At 40.1% G+C, this 23,748-nt stretch overlaps 1 protein-coding gene across 10 annotated transcripts in view; it reads left to right on the top strand.

Annotated features, from left to right (window-relative positions):
• Positions 1-23,748, top strand: part of DGKG (diacylglycerol kinase gamma) — a 216,274-nt gene that overhangs the window by 17,395 nt on the left and 175,131 nt on the right. The window contains exon 1 of one of the 10 annotated variants that reach the window (XR_015240171.1): positions 3,207-3,315. The exons of the other annotated variants lie outside the window; for them this stretch is intronic. The gene's annotated coding sequence lies outside the window, so the exon portion shown is untranslated. Of the gene's footprint in view, positions 1-3,206; positions 3,316-23,748 lie in introns of those variants that run through there. 10 annotated transcript variants of the gene reach the window in all.

Genomic DNA, 23,748 nt, shown 5'->3' with positions numbered 1-23,748 from the left:
GATTTTTATTTTAAAATCATTTTAAAATATGATTTGGATTCTTGGCTAAGATTAATATTATGGTCACACTATTTGTAGTTTGTAGAATCTGTATTCTTCCACTTTTTTGCTAATGAAAATAAGATTAAATAAGCTTGTTTTTAGACCTTTGGCTTCTTATTATTGCTGTTGTTGTTCTCCAAAATTCTTCAGAGATCAATAAAAGTGGTTCAGTAACCACTGAAAGTTCTCCTGGTCATCCTTGTTCCTAAGCAATAGACCAAACTGTTCTTTGCTCTTATCGTTCAGAAATTAACCAGTCCACTCAGTCCACTTCCCAAACTTCATCCAAATTTTTTTTTTTTGCCAATATAGTGGTTTTTGTTGTTGCTGTTTGTATTAGTAATTTCAGATCATTCTGAGCTATTTTTTCATGATGTAATTTGTATAAATTTGTACCATCTTTCTATATATTGCATGATTTTTAATATATTTTATTGTTTATTATTTTTAATTTAATTTATTGTCAAGTTAACTAACATACAGTGTATACAGTGTGCTCTTGGCTTCAGGAGTAGTTTCCCATGATTCATCGCTTACATGCAACACCCAGTGCTCATACCAACAAGTGCCTTCCTCAATGCCCATCACCCGTTTTCCCCTCTTCCCCACCCTCCCCACCCCCCCATCAACCCTCAGTTTGTTCTCTATTTTTAAGAGTCTTATGGTTTGCCTTCCACTCTGTTTGAAACTATTTTTTCCCCTTCCCTTCCCCCATGGCCTTCTGTTTGTGGGGGAAATAGGTTCTACTTACATAAATGAGTTGGAAAAAAGCTTAGGGAGGAAAGCTGCCACCACGGGGCAAAAACGCCCGAGGTTAGCTAGCGAGATATTGTAATGGGATCACAAGTACTTTCCATCTGATGCCAGTATACTATTGTACTTTGATCACAAACTCCACTTGTCCCCCCGACCTTTTGCTTTTTATACAAGTTAATGATTACTCTCTGATTGTTGTCTCCACGTTCACGTATGTAAGGTCTTGTTTTCTTCACATTCACCATGTCGGCAATATCTTGTGAGCTCAATAAAGAGACGAAACCCCTGTTCGGGACTCTTGTCTCCTCCTGGACATTAGCTCTCTCATATTCAATTCTGTGTCTTCTCTCTTGCTGGACAAGAGAGAACTCCAGACTCATAGTCTGCGACACTGTTAAGTTTCTCAAATTCCACATTTGAGTGAAAACATATGATATCTGTCTTTCTCTGACTTACTTCACTTAGCATAATACCTTCCAGCTCCATCCACATTGTTGCAAATGGCAAGATTTCATTCTGTCTCATTGCCAAGTAGTATTCCATTGTATATATAAACCACATCTTCTTTATCCATTCGTTAGTTGATGGACATTTGGGCTGTTTCCATAATTTGGCTATCATTGAAAACACTGCTATAAACATTGGGGTACATGTGCCCCTATAAATCAGTATTCCTGTATCCTTTGGATAAATTTCTAATAGTGCTATTGCTGGGTCATAGGGTAATTCTATTTTTAATTTTTTGAGGAACCTCCACACTGTTCTCCAGAGTGGCTGCACCAGTTTGCATTCCCACCAACAGTGCAAGAGGGTTGCTGTTTCTCCACATCCTCGCCAACATCTCTTGTTTCCTGAGTTGTCAATTTTAGCCATTCTGAAAGGTGTGAGGTGGTATCTCATTGTGGTTTTGATTTGTATTTCCCTGATGATGAGTGATGTTGAGCATCTTCTCATGTGTCTGTTGGCCATCTGGGTATCTTCTTTTGAAAAGTGTCTATGCATGTCTTCTGCCCATTTCTTCACTGGATTATTTGTTTTTTGGGTGTTGAGTTTGTTAAGTTCTTTATAGATTTTGTACTAACCCTTTATCCAATATGTCATTTGCAAATATCTTCTCCCATTCCATTGGTTGTTTTTATTTTTGTTGATTGTTTCCTTTGCTTTTTATCTTGACAAGGTTCCAATAGTTCATTTTTGCTTTTATTTCCCTTGCCTTTGGAGACATGTCAAGTAAGAAGTTGCTGTGGCTGAGGTCAAAGAGGTTGTTGCCTGTTTTCTCCTCCAGGGTTTGGTTTACTGTCTCATATTTAGGTCTTTTATCCATTTTGAGTTTACTTTTGTGTATGGTGTAAGAAAGTGGTCCAGTTTCATTCTTCTTCATGTTGCTGTCCAGTTTTCCCAGCACCATTTGCTAAAGAGATTGTCTTTTTTCCATTGGATACTCTTTCCTGCTTTGTCAAAGATTAGTTGGCTATACATTTGTGAGTCCAGTTGTGAGTTCTGTACTCATTCCATTGGTTTATGTGTCTGTTTTTGTGCCAATACCATACTGCCTTGATGATTACAGCTTTGTCGTAGAGGCTAAAGGCTGGGATTGTGATGCCTCCCACTTTGGTTTTCTTTTTCAACATTACATTGCCTATTTGGGGTCTTTTGTGATTCCATACAAATTTTAGGCTTGTTTGTTCTAGGTCTCAGAAAAATGCCAGTGCAATTTTGATTGGGATTGTGTTGAATGTGTAGATTGCTTTGGGTAGCATTGACATTTTAACAATATTTGTTCTTCCAATCCATGAGCATGGAATGTTTTTCCATTTCTTTGTGTCTTCTTCAATTCCTTTCATAAGTTTTCTACAGTTTTCGGTATACAGATATTTTACATCTTTGGTTAGGTTTATTCCTAGGTAGTTTATGGTTCTCGGTGCAATTGTAAATGGGATCAATTTCATGATTTCTCTTTCTGTTGCTTCATTTTTGATGAACTGATTTCTGTACATTGATTTTGTATCCTGTGACTTTGCTGAATTCATCTATCAGTTCTAGCAGCTTTTTGATGGAGTCTTTCGGGTTTTCCATGTAAAGTATCATGTCATCTGCAAAAAGTGGAAGGTTGATTTCTTCTTTGCCAATTTGGATGCCTTTTATTTCATTTTGTTGTCTGATTGCCAAGATTAGGAGTTCCAACACTATGTTAAACAACAGTGGTGATAGTAGACATCCCTGTCATGTTCCTGATCTCAGGGCGAAAGCTCTCAGTTTTTCCTCATTGAAGATGGTATTAGCTATGGGGTTTTCATATATGGCTTTTATGATGTTAAGGTATGTTCCTTGTATCCCAACTTTCTTGAGGGTTTTTACTAAGAAAGGATGTTGTATTTTGTCAAATACTTTTTCTGCATCTATTGACAGGATCATATGGTTCTTACCCTTTCTTCTATTAATGTGATGTATCACATTGATTGATTTGCAAATGTTGAACCAGCCCTGCACCTCAGGAATGAATCCCACTTGATCATGGTGAGTAATTCTTTTAATATACTGTTGAATTCGATTTGCTAGTATCTTGTTGAGAATTTTTGCATCCATGTTCATCAGGGATATTGGCCTATAATTCTCCTTTTTTTATGGGGTCTCTGTCTGGTTTGGGAATCAAGGTAATATTGGCTTCATAGAATGAGTCCGGAAGCTTTCCTTCTGTTTCTATTTTTTGGAATAGCTTGAGAAGGGGGGGTATGAACTCTGCTTTAAATGTCTGGTAGAATTCCCCTGGGAAGCCATCTGGCCCAGAACTCATTTGTTGGGAGATTTTTGATAACTGATTCAATTTCTTCACTAGTTATGGGTCTGTTCAAATTTTCTATTTCTTCTCATTTGAGTTTTGGTAGTGTGTAGGTGTCTAAGAATTTGTCCAGTTTGTTGTCATTTAATTTTTCATAGTATTCTCTGATTATTGTATTTCTGAGGGAATGGTTGTGATAAGTCCATTTTCATTTGTGATTTTATCTGTTTGCATCCTCTCTCTTTTCTTTTTGAGAGGTCTGGCTAGGAGTTTATCAATTTTGTTTATTTTTTCAAAAAACCAGCTCTTGGTTTCATTGATCTGTTCTACTGTGGGGGTTTTTATAGATTCTATATTGTTTGTTTCTGCTCTTATCTTTATTATTTCTCTTCTTCTGCTGGCCTTGGGGTTTCTTTGCTGTTCTTCATCTAGTTCCTTTAGGTGTGCTGTTAAGTTTTGGGGTTTTTCTTGTTTCTTGAGATAGGCCTAGATTGCAATGTATTTTCCTCTTAGGATTGCCTTTGCTGCATTCCAAAGGGGTTGGATTGTCATGTTTTCATTTTCATTTGCTTCCATATATTTATTAATTTCTTCTTTAATTGCCTGGTGGCCCATTCATTCTTTAGTAGGATGTTCTTTAACCTCCATGCATTTGGAGGCTTTCCAAATTTTTTCTTGTGGTTGATTTCAAGTTCATTGCATTGTGATCTGAAAATATGCACGGCATGATCTCAATTCTTTTATATTTATTGAGGGCTGTTTTGTGACCCAGTATGTGATCTGTGTTGGACAATGTTCCGTGTCACTCAAGAAGGATGTGTATTCTGCTGGTTTTGGATGAAAAGTTCTGAATATATCTGTCAAGTCCATCTGGTCCAGTGTATCATTCAAGGCCATTGTTTTTTTATTGATTTTCTGCCTAGGTGATCTGTACATTGCTGTAAATGGAGTCCCCTGCAGTTACCATATTCTTATTAATAAGATTGCTGATGTTTGTGATTAATTGATTTATACATTTGGATACTTCCTTCCACGTATTTATTTTAAAATCTAGTTTGTCTGATATAAAAATGGCTACTCCAACTTTCTTTTGACTTCCAGTAACATGATAAATGGTTCTCTATCCCCTCGCTTTCAATCTGAAGTTGTCATCAGGTCTAAAGTGAGTCTCTTGTAGACAGCATATAGATGGATCTTGTTTTTTAAGCCATTCTAATACCCTATGTCTTTTGGTTGGGGCATTTAGTCCATTTATATTCAGAGTTATTATTGAAAGATAAGGATTTAGTGTCATTGTGTTATCTGTAGGTTTCATGTTTGTGGTGATGTCTCTGGACCTTTGTAGTCTTTGCAGCATTTCACTCACAGAGTCTCCCTTAGGGTCCCTTGCATGGCTGGTTTAGTGGTCATGAACTGCTTCAGTTTTTGTTTGTCTGGGAAAGCTTTTATCTCTCCTTCTATTCTGAATGACGGGCTTGCTGGCTAAAGGATTCTTGGCTGCATATTTTTCCTATTCAACACATTGGAGATTTCCTGCCACTCCTTTCTGGCCTGCCAAGTTTCAGTGGACAGTTCTGCTACTACCCTTATGTGTCTGTCCTTGTAGATTAAGGCCCATTTGTCCCTAGCTGCTTTCAGAATTTTCTCTTTATCTTTGTCTTTTGCCAGTTTCACCATGATATGCCATGGAGAAGACCTATTTTTGTTGAATCTGAAGGGAGTTCTCTGTGCCTCCCAGATTTGGATGTCTGCTTCCTTCCTCAGATTAGGGAAGTTCTCAGCTATAATTTGTTCAAGTAAACCTTCTGCCTCTTTCTCTTCTTCTTCTTCTGAAACTCCTATGATACAGATATTATTACATTTTATTGAATCACTTAGTTCTATAATTTTCTTCTTGTGGTCTAGTATTTTCTTATCTTTTTCTCAACTTCATCATTTTCCATAATTTTATCTTCTATTTCACTTATTCTCCCCCTGCTTCCTCCATCTTTGCTGTTACTGCATCTAGTTTATTTTACACCTCATTTACAGCATTCTTAATTTGTTGTGACTATTTCTTAGTTCCTTGATCTCTGCAGCAATAGATTCTATGTTGTCTTCTATGCTTTTTTCAATCCCAGTTATTAATCATATGACCATTATTCTAAATTCTTGATCAGATATATTGTTTATATCTGTTTTGGTCAACTCTCTAGCTGTCATTCCTTCCTGGAATTTCTTTTGAGGAGAATTCTTCCCTTTTGTTATTTTGGCTAGTTTTCTGTCCTTTATGTGTTTTAATAGCTTGTTATGTGTCCTGCACCTGTGAGCACTACTATATTAAAAAGGGGTCATACACTGTCCAGGGCCTGGCCCTTCAGGAGGTGTTTTGGAATGTGTTGTGTGCTCTCTGTTGTGACTCTGGTTGCTTTATCTCCCTAGTCTTAATGGTGGTTTGGACCTTCCACCAGATGTGCTTTGATTTGCTCATTGAAGTAACCCTGGAAAAAATATAAGAAGGAGGGGGTGGTGGAAGAAGCCTTATCCCATACAAGGGGAAAAATGACAGGAGTGGGAAAAAAGAAAAGAAGAAAAAAAATTGACCAGGCAGAGAATCAGAGAAACTATACTGCTTAATCCAGAGAGAGGGAGAGAGGAAAATAAAGAAAAAAAAGAGATACAGAAAAAGGGTAAAAAGAATAGATTAAAAAATGTCTGCTTAAACAAACCAAACAACCAGAATAGAGAAGGGAAGAAATGAGGAAAAAAGGGAAGGAATACACACACACACACACACACACACACACACACACACACACACACACACCCCAAAGTAAGAATGGACCAAGAACCAAATCAGAAAAATGCAAAACTGCTTTACTGATATTTGATGGTGCCTAGGAACCAGTGGCTGCGCTGGTCTGGAGGAGGGACTGTCTGGTTCGGGCAGTGTCAGTCTCATTTTGGTAGATAGCAGTTACAGGCATGGAGGGGTGTGGTTTGGTGTAGACAGGTTCTGCCTCCACTGTGGACCATTGTCCTGTCCCCTGAAGCCCCACCTTGTTGGTGATGGGAAGAAAACTGGCAACACCCCAGTCTCTCCTACCCGGATCGGGTGTCCCATACCACTGTCTTCAGACCATCCTCACAGTGCTGCACAGGCGCGAGGGGGCCAGTTTTACCTGGTCCACAGTCTCCCGCACCTCCCAGGCGCTCTGATGGATTCAAACCCGGATGTCTTAAAGGATCCCACTCTGAGCACCCCAATTCTGGAGTAGTGTCACTTCACCCAGCCAGCTGACAAAGGGCCTCTGGCTGGCGGGCACCTGCAGGGTCTTTTGTCCTTGGAGCGGCTATATGCCTTCTTCCTACCACACTCAAAGGAGGGGACTGCTCTCTCTGACTGCACCTCTGAGCTCGCTGCTTGAGCCCTGGGCTGGCTCCCCTCCTCCCCAGGCACGCAAACAGGGTGGCTGGCCCCAGTCCTGAGAAAGCCTCATAAGCCTAGAATGAGATAGAAATTGGTTCTTTCTCCGTTTTTTCCATTCCCCAGTCCATGGTTTTTCTCTTGTCCAAATATAATCCTACCCTTCCACAGCCTCTCTTTCTCTTCCTTTTGTCTCTCCACAGAAGGGGATCCCTCTCTGCCATGCCTAGGCTTCCTGTTTTATCTCTCCCAGTTTGCAGTCATGCACCTATGGCCCCCCAAGTTGTCCCCCTGGGCTCCTAGAGATGTTTCTGTCAATCTGTAGCCCAGATTCCTAGAATTCCAAGTCTTCTGGCCTCAATACTGCTGTGTTCGAGGGATGAGGGAACTTTGGGTCCCTCTGTTTCTCCCCCATGTTGACTCCTACCCCCGATATGTTCCATGATTGTATGCATTTTCTTTATTTCTAGGTGTCCTTTTCAGATATGAACCCATGCATTAGTCTTACAGGCACTTTTATTTATTTAAGAATCATTCCTTTTTCCTCTTGTGTAAATTTAGCATTCTTGGCTTTTTTTTTTTTTTATTTTTTTACAACCAGATTTCTCTTTGACAATCATGACCTCTGAGTTAGGAGTATTTCTTTCTCTCAAGATGTCTCTTAGGCCTACTTCACCTAGCAAGTTCGTTTCTGATTTGGTATTGAAATTTTGGGAGGAGAAAGGAGGTCAAAGGTAAATAATACCAATTATCAAGCCCCCTGAATGTGGTGAATGACATTTCTGTTGAAAACGCGAGGAAAATCTGTTGGGCAGAATGAGGTCCAGAGGACATTATTCAATTAAATTTCTTTACTCCATGTCAACAAGGGAAATAAAAAAACACCAGTCTGATTCTCTGCTTTTAGCCAAATGAGCCTTTCCGCAGACATTCAGTTAGTACAGGTTCCCTTTCTGTGCTCCAGCTTCCCTTGTGCCAGAACAGTGGTGGCTAGGAATGCACCCTCCATTTCCTTCTTGTGGCCAAGTGGCCTGTCGAAAATCCTCACAATGATATAACATATGTTCCTCATCCTTTTCTGCTCAGTCATGAGATATCCTAGGTGCTCTGTCTTCAGAGACATGAATCCCCATTATAAACCAATTTTGGATCCAAAGCCATGTGACCATGGATACATGTCAGTGCATAAATACAGCTTCTAGTACTCTTTGTAACCACATGTGCCTGTGTTGTATACAACACAGGTGTACAAGTACACCAAGTACAACACTTGGTGTATTTGTCACCAAGCATGTCCCCTCTCCTGCTTGTTTTTGTTTTACCAGTAGTTCCACACTTTGGACATATTCATGGTATTATCCCGGCTCTTCAATCCCCTTCCCTGTCAGCCTGTAGGGAGATCCATGCCCCCCGCACTGAGGAGGTAGAAGATTGAGCATATGGTGAATCGTAGCCCAGAAAGTGATAGCCAGTATTGACACTGTTTGCTTCCTTTTTGTCCCAGAATCCCGACTGTTAGCAGAAAGAGTGGATGACATCATCATCTCTCTTCCCAGGTTTTTCACTGTCTGCCTAAAACTAGTGGGAGATCAGTTCAGATTAGATGAGAAAGGACTTTGAATGCTTGGAAAAAGCAGTTTAACACAAACTGGTAGTCAGTAAGAGGCAAGTATTGGTTCTTGAGAAAGTAGATAATTGAAACTGGTGGGTTTTGTAGGGTAAAGGACTCAAGCGCAGAGAGGGCTGAAATGGAGGGAGGCAATTATAAAGATCAAAGATGGAGCCAATTACTCAGAAATTGGGGGTACCATCACAAGAAAGGAACAGAGCTGAGAAATAATATAAAAGAATTGCTAAGTTGGTTTCTGATTTGGTATTGAAATTTTGGGAGGAGGAAGGAGGTCGAAGGTAAATAATACCCATTATCAAGCCCACTGAATGTGGAGAATGACATTTCCATTGAAAAAGTGAAGAAAGTCTGTGTTATTTCATTTTGGAGGTGGAGGTAGGAGGAAGATAAGTTTGAGAGTAGATCTATTTATATATTTAAAAGTCACACCTAGGAAATGGTTGGAGGACTGAATAAATGCATGTGATTTCATCAGCAACAGGATGTCTTTCTGACCAAACTAAGCTCAGCGTGTTATTTCACGCTCTGTTCAAAACAATGTCAATCAAATCAAATGATTTTTTTCTTTCTTCTTCTTCTTTAGTGGGGGCTGATTTCTGTCGGGTATTTTTGTCTAGTTGAGTGATTCACCCGGGGAGGCCAGCCTCTCCAATTGGGCGATGATTTATTAAATACATTCAGCCAAAAGACTAATTCTGTGCTCTCTCCAAACCCCCCCAGTGTCCCAATCCAGCTCATGTATCCAGTCACTCCTAATCATTGCAAGCAAAAGTTGCCACAAAATCCCTATGTCATAGTCTTCTGCTTTATTGACTAATTGGTTTTAGCAGTGAAGGTAAAATTTATAATGTTTTATCTTTTTGTTAAGTTTATTTATTTTGAGAGAGGGAAAGAGAGAGAGATAGAGAGAGAGCAAATGAGCATACACAAGTCGGGGAGAGGCAGAGAGAGAGGGAGAGAGAATCCCAAGCAACACTCACTAACTGCATTAACAGTGCAGAGCCTGATGTGGGGCTCAGTCTCACAAACTGTGAGATCATGACCTGAGCCAGAATCAAGAGTTGACACTTAGCCAACTGAGCCACCCAGGCACCCCATAATGTTTCATCTTTTAAAACAGCTAGCTCTGAAAGCATCATCTTTCCCTTCCATCCCTAAATTCATACCTTCTCTCATCTTAAACCCCTTTCTCCACTATATGAGGGCACTTATTTAAGATATCAGGGAATGTTGGCACAATTGCCTGCATTTGATAAAGAAGGGAAGGCAGTTGGCATCCATCGAGCATTATGTGCCAGGCAGTGTGCTAGGAAGTCTCTATTCATGATGTCTAATCCTACTCTATAAGGTGATACCACTATTTCCATTTTCCAGCTGGGAAAACTTGGGCTCAGAGAGATTAAGGAGGAGTAACTAATGTGCTCAAGACCACAGATCCAGGAAATGTCATGGGTGAGGTATGGACTTGGGTTTGTTGGACTCCAGGGTGATAGTCTTTTCTGTTTTCTGACGGATGTAGATTTCCAGGTGTAGGATACTGTTGGCACGTTGTTTTCCTCATCAGAAACCTGTATTGTGAAAAAACAGGAGGAGAAGCCCTTTACAGCCCACAGGCCTTGCCCCTTGACATCTCACCCACTGCTAACCCGTACACACACACAAATGAAGAGAACTCATGAGTTTGGAAGATATGGGGGAAATGAAATGGTACACTCCTAATTAGTTTGAGCTAAGGCATCCATTAACTGTAATTTTTATTGAAATTGAAAATGTAAGAAATAATCTCATAGCATGAAGAAACTCTTAAATTAGACCTAGTTTAGGAGTCTTGACATTTTGCGGTGCCTGGGTGGCTCAGTTGGCTAAGCATCCAGCTTCAGCACAGGTCATGATCTTGCGGTTTGTGATTATGAGCCCCACATTGGGCTCTGGGCTGTCAGTGAAGAGCCTGCTTCAGATCCTCTGTTCCCCTCTCCCTCTACCTCTCTCTCTCTCTCTCTCTCAAAAACAAGCAAACGAGCAAACAAAAAGGAGTCTTGACGTTTTGATTTCAGCCATTCCTGTCCCCAATCTAAGCATGACAGGTGTGTTTAGTAAATGAGAGTCTTTTCCTCCATTCATTTAATCAACCACATGAGCATCATTGTACCCTGAGCTCTTCTGTCTCTGAACTCCACAGCCCTTAGCTCATACAGCCTGACCATACCTTTTATGGCAGCTTTGTGGCATCCCTCTTGGACCGTCAGTTCACTGAAGACTGAGATCACTCCTTATTCATCTCTGAAGCCCCCACAGCTCCTAGCAGAGTATTTTACACATACTAAGAGATGGGTGAATGTACAAGTATAATTGCCTTTTGAACATCATTATTTTAACCAAACTTTATAGGAAAGATAAATACAAGATAGAACAGGACTTCAAGTTGAAAAACAATACACTATGATGTACAGAATAACAGTTCTGGTGTAGGAAAATTTCAGGGGTATTTAACTGTGGTATATACATCTATGCATAGTTCACAAACACTGAAATTCACATATATACATACAGTACTCATAAAGTACAAAAAGACATACAATGCACATTGTTCATACTATAAGCCCACACACAATACACGTCCATATGTAGTATGAATGAATACCTTCAAGTACATCTATCTTCAAGTCAATGTTCTTCGATCTCTAACCAATGTAAGAAAACTTTGAGAAGATTGATTTGGGTTATGCCAGAGAAAAGAGAAAGAAGCCGACCAAAATAGTGGGGAAAAGAGGAATCTCCTTTATATTTTAAAAATTATACAAATAATATATCCCCCTTTTTAAAATAATTACAACATTACAGATACTGGAAACTCAACTTCTAATTTTATTCCTTGGAGGTATTAATTATGATATTTTGTGTACATCCTTTCATATGTCTTTTTTGAGATTGCATACATATATTTGACTATTAAAAATGTTGCAGAAGATTCTGAGTTTTTTAAAATTCTATTTACTCCTATTGTTACTTCTGATAGTCACAATAACTATAAGGGAGATTCCATTATTCTCATTTTACACATGAGGACTCTAGGGCTCAGATAGATTAAGATTTAAAAATTTTTCCAAGGTCACATACATAGTAAGTACCAGATCTAACTTGAACCTTCCTTTCTACGAATAATAGATTTCTCCATTTATTCAAAATTTCTTTTATGTCCTTCAGTAAATTTTTATAGATTTTTTCATAAAGGTCTTGCACATTTCTTATTAATTTCTGAGAACATTCCACTTTTCATTAAAATTTTGAAAGAGATCTTTTTCTATTATGCTATATTTTCTAAATGGCTATTGCTTGTGTGAAGGAAAGCAATTCATTTTTTAAATATTGATTTTATATACAATTACTTTGTTGAAATTCCTTAATAGTTTGTTTCATTCTCTTGGTTTTTATACTACCCTATCATTTAAAAATTATGACAGCTTCCTCTTTTCTGTTCTCATATGTACACCTCTTATTTCTTATTTAATTGCATTGCCTAGGACCTCTAGTAGTTTGTTGAATAGTAGACATCATAACGTGCATCCTTATCTTGTCCTTGATTTTAATGGCAGTGCTTCTAATACTTTGCCATTTAAGTATGATGTTTGCTGTGGGGTTTTGGTAGTAGCTATTGTGAAGTAAAGGATGTTCCATTTACCTTCTCATGCACTTAGAGATGTCTTTTTTTCTTTTCTTTTCTTTTCTCTTTTCTTTTCTTTTCTTTTCTTTTCTTTTCTTTTCTTTTCTTTTCTTTTCTTTCCTTCCTTCCTTCCTTCCTTCCTTCCTTCCTTCCTTCCTTCCTTCCTTCCTTCCTTCCTTTCCTTTCCTTTCCTTTCCTTTCCTTTCCTTTCCTTTCCTTCGTTTTTTTTTAGAGGCAGGGGCAGAGGGAGGGGTTGAGAGAGAGAGAGAGAGAGAATCTCAAACAGGGCTCAGTCTCATGACCCTGAGATCATAACCTGAGCTGAAATTAAGAGTCAGACGCTTAACTGAGTGAGCAACCCAGGTGCCTCCTGTGTGTGTGTGTGTGTGTGTGTGTGTGTATTTGCTTTTCCATCATACTTAGGTATTGAATTTTATCAAATATTTTTTCTGAATTTATTAAGATGTTCATATGAATTTCTCTTTCATTGTGTTAATATAGTGAATTATATAGGCTTTATAATTTGGATCTATCTCGTTGCTTTCCTGAAATAAACTCCATGTATTGTCCTTTTAATAGTATACCAAATCTGGGGGGTTTATGGTGGGAGTTGCTTAATTTAGTAAGGAGGTTGGTCTATAATTTATTTTTTATTTGTGCTCTCCTTATTCCATTTTTGTAACTGGGTTATACTGGCCTCATAAAATAAACTGTAACTTAACATCTGGAACAACTTATGTAAGATAATTAATTATCTGTTCCTTGATGATTCTTAGAACTTGACTGTAATATTGTCTAGACCAGGAGAGTGGGGCAAGTAGACTTTTGAATATTGATTCAGTTTCATCTGTTATTGACTAGTCGGGATTTTGTACCTCTTTTTTAAAAAAAATTTTTAAATGTTTATTTATTTTTGAGAGGGGGGGAAGGGCAGAGAGTGAGGGAGACACAGAATCTGAAGCAGGCTCCAGGCTCTGAGCTGTCAGCACAGAGCCCGACACAGGGCTTGAACTCATGAGCTGTGAGATCATGACCTGAGCCAAAGTCAGAGGCTTAACCGACTAGAGCCACCCAGGCGCCCCAGGTTTTTCTACTTTTTGAGTCACTTTTGATAATTTATGTTTTCTCAGAATTTTCTCATCTTGTTTTTCACATGTAGTGCTATAAAGTTGCGGTCTTATTTTTTCATAATTTAATAAAATCTCTTTAACTTACAGTTATGCCCCCTTTTGCATTCCTAATATTGCCAGTTTTTCTCCTTCTTCTCCACCCTTTCTTCCTTCCCCTCTCCTTCCCCATCCTCTACCTCAGTCTTTCTCTCTCTACCTCTCTCTTTCTCTCCCCCTAAAGAATTATTTATTTTATTGGGTTTTTTTCAAAACAATAAAAGAGCTTTTTTTTTTTTAGTTTTTTTTAACGTTTATTTATTTTTGAGATAGAGAGAGACAGAGCATGAACAGGGGAGGGTCAGAGAGAGGGAGACACAGAATCTGAAACAGGCTCCAGGCTCTGAGCTGTCAGCACAGAGCGCGACGCGGGGCTCGAACTCACCGACCGCAAGATCATGACCTGAGCCAAAGTCAGGTGCTTAACCAACTGAGCCGCCCAGGGGCCCCAAAAGAACTCTTGATCTTATTTACGAACTGTCCAGTTGTCTTGTTTTGGGTACAAGCCCATTACTTTCAGCCTTTAGTACTGCCCTCCTCAGCTTTATTTAGATTTCTTTTCTTCCTTTTCTGGCTTCTTGGGCTGAGGTTTAGTTCACCTTTTTCCATCTTTCTGGTTTTATAAGAAATCCATTTAAGACCACACATGTCCTTTAAGCATTGTTATAACCAAATGGCATATTTCCTAAATTGACATGTAGTACTTCCATGTTTTCATTTTCTTTTTAAGCAAGAAGTTACTTAATATGTAGGCTTTTTCCCCTTAATTTCCACGTTGTTGTGGATCCAATTTCCTGGGGAACAGATTCTGAGATGCAGCTTGCAGTGCAGGAGGGTTATTAGTTTCAAAGGGAGTGCTCTTGGGATCACCACTTGAGGAAGGGAAGGGACAGAGCAGGATTTGGCAAAGGAAGAAATTGGACTGGGAAGGCCCTGCTGGGTTGTTTTCCTTTGGCTGAGAAGACTGGGCCTTTATACCCCTCCCCTTCATATCATTCAGGAATTGGATGTGGGTTGTCCAGAGAGGGGGCATGACCTCAGGCAAGGCAACTCTTTCCAGCTAAGGCAATTCCTAAAAAGGTTTGACAGCTAAGAGCTGTGTGCCAGCAGCACTCTCAAATAGCTGGGGCAATAAATCCTTCTTCCCGAAAGAAGATCTGGTTGGCACAACTCAGCACCTATTACAAATAGTTGTAGTTTTAATAGTTTAACTAAATTTTGGCTGTTGATATTTAATCTGTATGAGACATTTCTCCATGGATTTGATTTTTTAAAATTCTTTACTGCATTTCAGTGGTTTCAGAGTATTTAATTAGATGCATGTACCAAAATGTATTTAGCAGTCCCATACTGTGAGACATTTAAATTGTTTGGAATTTCTGTTATTATGAACAGTTCGGCCACAAATAAAATTACAGGGAAAAGGACATTTTGAGGCTATTGATACATAGGGCTATATTGGCTAATTTACTTCCATACCAACCCTGCTGGAGAGTTTCAATTTTCTTGCTTTCTCACCAACAAGGATATTACCTGGTTTTGATACTGTGGCCGTAGTATCTTACTATTGTGTCTATCCAATGAAGTATAATTTAAATGAATATAAAAACAAGTGACATCTCCCAGCCTAAAATGATGGCAACAGATGCTGTCATGGCAAAGAGTTGGTGTCTAACATTTCTGGAAGGAAAATGGAGTTACTCTTGGAAGGAACCCTAAGTATTACGACTCCACTATCTGCAATTGCTAGATGAGGAACTTGAGGCCTAGAGAGTAGAAGTCAGTTGACCATAGTCACCTGGCTACCAAATGTCAGAACCAGCAGTAGACCCAAGGGCTCCAGGCCATACCACTCCACCTTCTCTGATTTTCTTGGGAAATTAATGTGTCTTTCTTCCTAGTTTCCAAAACTCCATCAAACTGTGGTATTTCTGAAACTGGAATTCATGAGTCCCCTATGAAATGTTTTAGGTTCTGTGCTTTATTCAAATAAGACTATTTATATTTTAAAATATATTTGTTATAGATGTATTTGTATTTTCTTGATGACTCTCTGACACCAAGTACTGCTGTGTGATTTTGGTGCCCCTGTTATCTTGTGTCACGCGGCATACTGGTGAAGAACAACCTCCAGCATCAAATTACCTGGATTTGAGTCGTGCATCCATCAGTTAATAACCACATGACCTAGGATAAGCTACTTAAAACTCTGTGCTTCAGTTTCCTCATCTTTAAAATAGGCAAGATATTTTCATCTTCCTCATAGGGTTGTTATGAGTAGTCAACCAGATAATTCACATAAATTAATTGCAACAGTCTGGCATGTTGTAAAGGTTAGCTATTATATATGAGGTGTTTCTTAAACTGGGGCATAGATACCTCTGGAATGAAGAGGGCCACGCAGGGACATGTAGTCTGAAGTCAGAATGAGGTGTAAGCACCCCCGGGTGCCGTTGTCCATGGTGCTTAATTATTATTGCATGATTATCCATGCATTTATTGTTATTCTATGAAGTTGGTGGAGGAAGACCCTTCCACAAACAAAATCCTGGCCTCCTCAGATGAGCCAGAAAATTGATCCTCAGGCAGTTTACAATCTAGAAATGGTTTTAATTATCTTCCTACATCTGAAAACCAGAAGTATGTGCTTTGCATTCAGGCTGACTTGGGTTTAAATGGTGGCTCAGCTGCCTGCAAGGAATCTGATCCTACATATGGTGGCAATACTAATTCTTCCTCTGAAAGATTATTTTGATGATTATGTTCATGTAGAACAGGCAGTAGATTCTCAATAAATAGTAGCTGTTGTTCAGCTGTTGTTTAGCTGTTGTTTCTTGCTTCTTGGGGAGCAAGAAGTGGGAGGAAAGAAACAGAAAGGAGAATTAGAGAATGTGAGGCGGTAAGCAGCAGAGGAGGGAGAGAAGAATGAAATAGAGGATGCTCATGGCCCAGCTCACCACAAGTTCCTCCTGATCTGCTGGGCCTTTCCAAGCTAAATGTGGTTTCACACACTGTTCCAAATACAAATGTTGTCTCTTTGGTGTGGTTTTGTCCGTGGTTATTGTTAACATACACCAACACAAGCGTGCAGCACACCATAGTGTGTTTTTACAGTCTGTCTTTTTCTAGACCTGCCAAGCTGCATACTCATGTCTTGTGGTGTCCCAGCTCTTGACAGTTTCCTTTCTGACACAGCAGTGAACTGCACCATGAAATAGAGTTGTCATATTCTCACCCTCTCAGGATTTTCTGTTTGTTGGGTTTTGCCCTTCACTTTATGGTAGGGAACGCCTGTTATCTGTTCTGTGCCCTCTCCAGATGATACATTTGGCACAAAATGGAGGAATATGAAACACAGATCCAGATTGCAAAGAAGGGGAAATTCTGTAGGGAATATAAATCATAACATGAGAATTTTAGTAACTAAGGCAGGATAACAGGCATCTGGCAATCATGGGGCTCTGGCTTCTCTGTGATGTTTTCCTATCTCAGGAAAGTAGAACCGAGAGATCTGACTGCTTTACTTTAGGGCCCTCTTAAGAAGGAATAGCTCCTGGTATCCCAAGCTTCTCTCAGTCCTGTCCATTACATTAAAGTAAAGCAGTGGTTACAAAACACTGGCATGTGTCGGAATCTCCAGGGCTCTGTAAAACACAGATTACGGGGCCACCCTAAATTTCTGTAGGTCTATGGTATGTGCGAATAATTTTCTTTTCTTACGTGTTCCCAGCAGTGCCAGTAACTGCTTGTGTGAGGATCATGCCTGAAGAACCACTATTAGGAAATTGTACTTGCTATGACTCTCGTAAACATTATACAAATAATTCTCATACCAACCCCCTGTGAAACATGTGTTACTATTATTATTATTTTCTTTTTTTTTTATGTTTATTTATTTTTGAGAGAGAGAGAGAGAGAGAGAGGCAGAGTGTGAGTGAGGGAGGGGCAGAGAGAGAGGGAGACAGAATCCAAAGCAGACTCCAGGCTCCGAGCTGTCGGCACAGAGCCCAACGTGGTACTCAAATTCACAAGCCATGAAATTGTGACCTGAGCTGAAGTTGGATACTTAACCAATTGAGCCACCCAGGTGCCCCTATTATTTTCATTTAGAAGTGAAGAACAACTTGTTTAATGTCACATAATTGCAAGTGGTAGAGCCAGGATTGAAATTCTGGTGTAATTTCAATGCCATACTTGTGTTTAATGCTTTGGGAAGAAGGCCCCCTGAGACCGGATAGGAGTCATTTTCCCTAAGTAGTAATTTCTCCTCATGATCCTTTCCCTGCGTCACCCCAGCACCCCTCACATCCCTTAGCTCTGGAGCTACATCAGGTCTTGGTGTTGCTATTTGCGAGGCCATTTTTTCAGCATTTCCACTGTAGCTCCCCCAGCAGCAAAGCCAAGACTACATTCTCCTACGTGGAAAGAGCAGAGATGACCCAAGTGCCAGAGCAAGTTTTTTTGAAGTCTCATGTTTTACTTCAAGCTTCCTGCATAGTTTACATTCTGTTCTATTCTGTGTTCATGTTTAATATAATGTAGTTATTTTCCTCAAATACTATTTATTGGCTTCCCAGGAGCAGGCCAAGGTTTTTCCTCTGGCTTCCAGTTTACCTTCCAATTTGAGGATGAGGGTTTATGTCCTCCATAGTTGGCTTATTGATGGTATCAGCACCTAACACAGGGCCCGGCACTTACTTGTTTTATTGTCTCATAATGAAAGGAAAGACCATGGGCTTCGGGACCAAACAGACTTGGGTACAAATAATAGTTCTGGCACTTACTGATGGATGAACTTGGGAGAATCACTCTGGGACTGTTGTTAGGGCTGTAAAATGGGCATAAAAAAATAGCTCCCTCACGGGGTTTGGTGGCTATTGCGGATGAAGCATGCAAAGCACCAGATGTGTGGTAGTCTATAAATGGAGGTTGCTGCTATGGCATACTATTGGAGTGAAGTGTGAAACGGGTGGACAGTTAAATGAACAAGTGTCCCACACACAAGCTATGATACCCCTGGGCTGTAAATGCCTCCCAGCCTGACACTGCCTGCCTGTGCTAAAGGCAGCCCCCCTTGAGTATCAGGTCTCAGCTTCTCCCAGGAGCCTGCACGGCAACCCCCCCCCCCACCCCCCACCACCTGGACAGCTTTGTCCAGCTTGACATTTTCACACTGCCCCCAGAGCAGGGATTCTTATGTGTAGTCTGAGGGTGCAGATGAGATGCAAAGTCCTTAAATGCAAGTCCTCTCTAAGTTGTTACAGGTAGCACACAATCCCAAGACTTCTATTTTTATGTTTGTACAAGGAATATACACTGGTAATTTATTAAATGAGTTATTAGGGATTACTCATATTTGCTGTTCATAAACTCAAATTAGCCCCTTACTGTGTTCCCCAGGGAGCTCTAATTCAGTTATCTGTGGAGTCTGGCTGCTTCTAAATACTCAGCGACTTACTGCCTCCTCACTCAGCTTGATGGTTAGAACCCTGTGACCTACGGGAAAGTGACATTGCTTTCCTGCAGTGTCAGACTTGCGTTGAGTTGGTTGTGGTGTTCGGCTACTGCTATTCTTGCCTTTTAATTAGAAATTAGGGTTCATTTAACTTCATCATTATCATATTAGCTTTTGGAGGATATTTGGTTAACCTCACAGCATGTAGTGACATACACTTGCCTCAAAAATATTTTAGGCCTATAATTTCCCAATTACTAGATTTTAAGACATGAACAGGTTGCAGTTCAAGCTTGAATCATGCATATTCTCTTGCTAAACAGGTACATATGTACTGTGCACCCAAAAGTGCTTCTGTAGTTGCCCTGGTTATCTGTGACCACATAACTAACTGCCTCCAAATCTAATGGCTCAACAGTGATTTTACTGTTCTGAATGATTCTGTGCATCAGGAATTCAGACAGAGCTCATCAGGGACAGCTTATCTCTGCTCCACATCATGTCTATTAAGGCAGTAAAATCCAAAACAGCTTCTTGTCTTCCATGTCCGGCAGCACAGCAAGGACAGCGTAAGTGACTGCATGCTGGCTGGAATGGCTTCAATGGGATCGCCCAGAGGGGGCTTTAGTTTTTACCATCAGCTAGGTGGCTCACTTCTCCTCCAGGTAATGTGAAGCCTTCCACTGTGCTCCCAAGCACACAAAAGCGGAAGCTTGTTGGGCCTTCTTCAGGCTTGGACCTGACTCTGGCACAATGTCGCTTCTGCATTCCTTCGGTTAAAGCAAATCGTAGGCACAGCCCAGACTCAAGGAGAAGGGACCAAAATGGGCATGAGTTTTGGAGGGACCCCCATGTGATAAACTATACTATGAAAGTGGCAATTCATTAATGAATTCAAACAACTTTAAAAGCTCCTAACATGGGTGACTCAGTCCATCAAGCATCTGACTTCGACTCAGGTCATGATCTCACGGTTCGTGATTTCGAACCCTATGTCAGGCTCTGTGCTGACAGCTCAGAGCCCGGAGCCTGCTTTGGATTCTATGCCTCCTTCTCTTTCTGCCCCTCCTCTGCTCGCTCGCTCTCTCTCTCTCTCTCTCTCTCTCTCTCTCCACCACCCTCTCTCTCTCAAAAATAAATAAATGTTTAAAAAAAAAACTCCTAAATTGGCTAGGCTGAATAAAGTGACTATTGTAAGCTTATAGATTATAGTTACAAATTTACAGGTCATTATTTTAAGATTAAAATTGCATGCATTATTTAGTATTAAAATTAGAATTTTAATATTGAATTTAGAGTTTAATATTGAAATTGTAATTTCAATATTAAAATTAGAATTTCAATATTGAAATTATTTTCCCATTGGGAATGCAAACAGGTATGGTAGGATCTTTTGCTCTGGGCAAATGGTCTCAGTCAAAAAAGGTTGAGAATATCTTTTCTACTGGTCAAGCAATGAGCCCCAAGAAATCTTATAGTAGCTAGAGCCACAAAGCTGGCAGGCAGACACTGTTTATGCCCTGATGGAACTCAGAGTCTCACAGGGAAGGGTTGGCAAGTCTACTGCAGTGTGACAAGTGCCATCATGGAGAAAAGCCCGAGGAGATACTGAAGGGCAGAGAAGACATGCCAAGCCCAGGCCAGGCAGTTAAAGGGAGCTTCTTAGAGCAGGTGACACTAGAACTGAACTCCAGAGGCAGCATAGGAGTCACAGAGTTTAAGAAGGATCCGCAGGCGCACAAGCCCAGACATAGGACAGTTATCAAAATGTGACTCGTCACAAGTCTGGGAAGAGAGAGGAGTTCTTATCTTTCTAGCTTTTAGTCATTCTTCCCTTAGAAAAAAGTACTCATTATGGTTTTGTTATAACTCATCGTGTGCACATAAATAAGCTCCCCCAATCTGATGCCATATTCATGAATTAATGCTTTTATGAGAGCAGGGAGGAGAATGAAGAGGTGTTTGTTCTGGGTAATTGGCTATGGCTGATTCATTCTGATGAATAGAGAGACCTGGGGTGCAAGTCAACACCCATTGAATGTGCTGTCTTCCTTCTGACTTGTGATTTCCATGCTGACATCTGTACAGAACAAATAGAATTTGATCCGGGATATGAAATTGCAGAGCTAGAAGGTGTGTTATCCCCACCCCCTCATTTTACAGTCAAGGTAACTGAGGCCCGGGGAGCCGAAGCAAGCGCTCAGAGTGGCATAGCCACAGGGACATAAAACACACTCTTCTCCCATCCAAGGCTGACAACACCCAATCTGAGCATTATTTAGAAAACCCTAGTACCTTTTCTTTTCCTGTCAGGAAGGATATTCAGGGTGGTAATAAGAAGACTGTGCATACTGTAAAGAGCCTCTGAGAGGGGCGTGTTGAGTGGGCTGCTGAAAGGGAAATGCTGAGCGATGTCAGCTGGAGCAAACCTCACGTGAGGGAGCTGCCATCTCTGCCAAAGGCGGAAAGCCAGAGGGGCCGTCCTGAGCGAATGTGGTGGCCAGCAGTGACCGTCTGGGGAGTCAGGCCACGTGCCAGGCCCCTGACTTCTCCTGGTGGAGGTAAATGGTATAGCTTCTTCCACCACGAAGCCAAGCGCTGAGCTACGGTGGAACAACAGTGATAATGAGTATTTGTGGAATTGTTGCAAAATACACCTTTGTCTCGTTGCTCCTCCTCAGCTCCTTCAGGAGTCTCTTCCACCCCCACCTGGCATGCCTACTACCAGATGGCCCCCCGGTTCCTTGTACAGGTCCGTACCACTACACTTCCCATCATGTGTGTTAATTATCTGTTTGAGTGTCTGTCTCCTGCACGGGCCCACCAGCCACCACAACAGAGAAGTTAGAGGACCTGCGTGTTCTAAGGGAACGCAGCTGGAAGAACAGCGGAGTTTGCTCAAAGAGTCAGAAAAAGCTATAGAAGAGAAGGGAGCTTTTAATCTAGAACCGGGTATGGGTAGTAGTTTGTTATGGGAAGGAAAGAGGGTCATTCCAGGTAGATTAAAGGCATGGTGTGTTTGTCAGTCCATTAACTAATGTTTATGAGATGCTGCCACGTGCCGGGTACTTTGCTAGGTGCTAGGAGGACACGGGATGATTTTGCTGGAAGGAACATGGAGCATGTGGGGCAGGAGAGAATTCGAGTGATGAGGAGGTGAGCTGTACCACAGATAAAGGTTTTTATGGAGCTGGCTGAAAAGCCTACCCAAAAGGGCTCAAGAGAAGCCACCAAAGGTTTTCAGGCAAGTGAAGTGTTGGGATCAAATTTGGTTATAAATGAGGAAAATCTCTATGACCAGATATGGGATGATTCATGGGATATATTGTTAAGTGAAAAAAAAAAAGTGTACAAAAGACAATTGTTAATATGCTACCTTTTGTGTACTAAAGAAGGGGCAATAAAAAATATCCACGTATCTGCTCACCGGTGCAAAAATAAACAGGAAGGATGAACTAGAAACTGTAAGGGTTGAGTGGGAGTAAGATGGAAAGGAGAGGGATGGATACAGTAAAAGAAATGGGGGAAGCAAGGCTTCTCTGAAGATACCTTTTATATAATTCTGACTTTGGAAACAAAGAATCAATTGGGAATGGACGAAAAAACCTTAGAGTGAAATACAAACAAAAATGAATAGGAGTGTGTAAGAACTAATCTAAGTAACTTTTGAAAATAGTATTTTGAGGATGTGCTTTGTTGGCTGAAAAGAACTGTCAAGAAATCTTGAATTCTTTTTTGTTTTTCACAGTGTTGTAGCTAACATTCTGAAACCATTTTCTGTATATTTTTAGAGTGAGCAAATAAATATATTGTAGATAATGGAAACAAAGTTTGTTGGAGAAGGGAGCTCAAAAATACAGAATGAGAGGGAGGCTACAGTTGATAATGTAAAATTGGACTATAGTTGGAGGTCTGAGGATCAACTTGGGTTTTTTAACATGGATGGCCTGCCAGCCAGCCGGCCGGCCTGAGATGAGATATATATATATATACCTGCATATATTTCTTGGCCCTGGCCCTGATAAAGCCTAAAAGCAAAGACACCCCAGTAGCAATGAGCACACTTAGTGCCCAAAATTTGGCTTCAAATTCCATTCTCCTTTGAAAGGAATCCGTACTTTGGAGAAGTACGTACTTTGGAGACTGATTTCAGGACGAGAACTCAGTTAGTACAGGGTGAGACTGAAACATTTTGTAGTAACAGAAAATAAAGATGTGCTCAAAGAATGATGGGACTATGTCTAAAGAACAGGGAATCAACTTGAATGAGTCTCTACTGGCCAAATCTGGGACAATTTGAATCAAAACAAATAAAGATTGTAATGGATTATAACCCTCTGAATAAAATAAGAATCCATTAATATAAACAAGTTTGTATTATATGTAGATATAACATACATTCAAAGTTATTTATATAAATATTTACATATTTATATTATATATATTTATATTGTTTGTAGTATAAATATATATAAGTAAACTGGTATGAAGAAATAGAGAAGAGAAAGCTCTTCTTTATAGTAGAATCCAAACTAATAAATATAGAAGGAATGATAGAATTAGAAGTTTTCTATCATAATAATAATTAATTCAGGCAGGAATCATCAGTGGATCCTCAAACTAGTGGGTAAAAGTTTGATGAGTTGTTACAAAATTACAACAGCTTCAAGCAGGAGAAGATCAGAAGCCAAGCTCAGAAATCTATGGCACAACACAAAGACTTTGTACCCAACTACTATCAGCTGATTGTTTAAATCATATTACTAAGTGTTGTATTTGCAACAGGATAATGCTAACCAAATATTGAGAGTTCACTGTGTGTTAGGCATTGTGTTAGGTGAGGTTTTGGGATG

The sequence above is a fragment of the Puma concolor genome, chromosome C2 (assembly GCF_028749965.1).
Source record: "Puma concolor isolate L17-30 chromosome C2, mPumCon1.1.hap2, whole genome shotgun sequence".
Classification (NCBI taxonomy): Eukaryota; Metazoa; Chordata; class Mammalia; order Carnivora; family Felidae; genus Puma; species Puma concolor.
The sequence above is the reverse complement of the archived record's forward strand: the minus strand, read 5'-3'. Positions and strand labels throughout refer to the sequence as shown.